This window comes from Camelina sativa, chromosome 20 (assembly GCF_000633955.1).
Source record: "Camelina sativa cultivar DH55 chromosome 20, Cs, whole genome shotgun sequence".
Classification (NCBI taxonomy): domain Eukaryota; kingdom Viridiplantae; phylum Streptophyta; class Magnoliopsida; order Brassicales; family Brassicaceae; genus Camelina; species Camelina sativa.
In genome coordinates this window covers 21591276-21591848 of record NC_025704.1, presented here as the reverse complement: position 1 = coordinate 21591848, position 573 = coordinate 21591276, and positions in this window count along the sequence as shown.

Below are 573 nucleotides of genomic sequence, written 5' to 3'. Positions count from 1 at the left end.
GGAGTCTCAAAATCCCGCTCTTGGGTCGTCACCCTAAAGCGCGCTCTCGGATTGTCATCCGAAGAAAACATACCACTCCCACTCTCTGCCCACAAAGTCCATCGAGCTATCGGTATCACATGAGTTGGGCCCACACGATCTTGAGCAAACAAGTCTGATGTCATCGAGTATCTCCCGACTAGATCTACCTCAACACTTTCCATTAATAGGCAAGCTTTAACTATTCATTAAACTTTCCTTTTATAACGACATTCTATTGATGGAAACTTCCCATTTATAGCAACCTTCTATTTATGGAAACTTTCCATTTATAGAATTCTCGAGCTATTTCCTTTCCACTGGTTTCACAATTCCCAAATCCAAAGAACTCCAACTTTTATTAGAATCTCAAATGCAATAATCGTTTACAACTCCAAACGAAAATACATAATGAAAGAAAAAAACCAAAAGCTAAAACTAATGGCCGGAATGGGCACCCGTCCTCCCTTCGGCTGCGCCACAACCTCCATCATCTGCCTCCTCTTAGGTCAGAAAGGCCTGATATGCCCCTCCTCCCCACAATGATAACAGAAT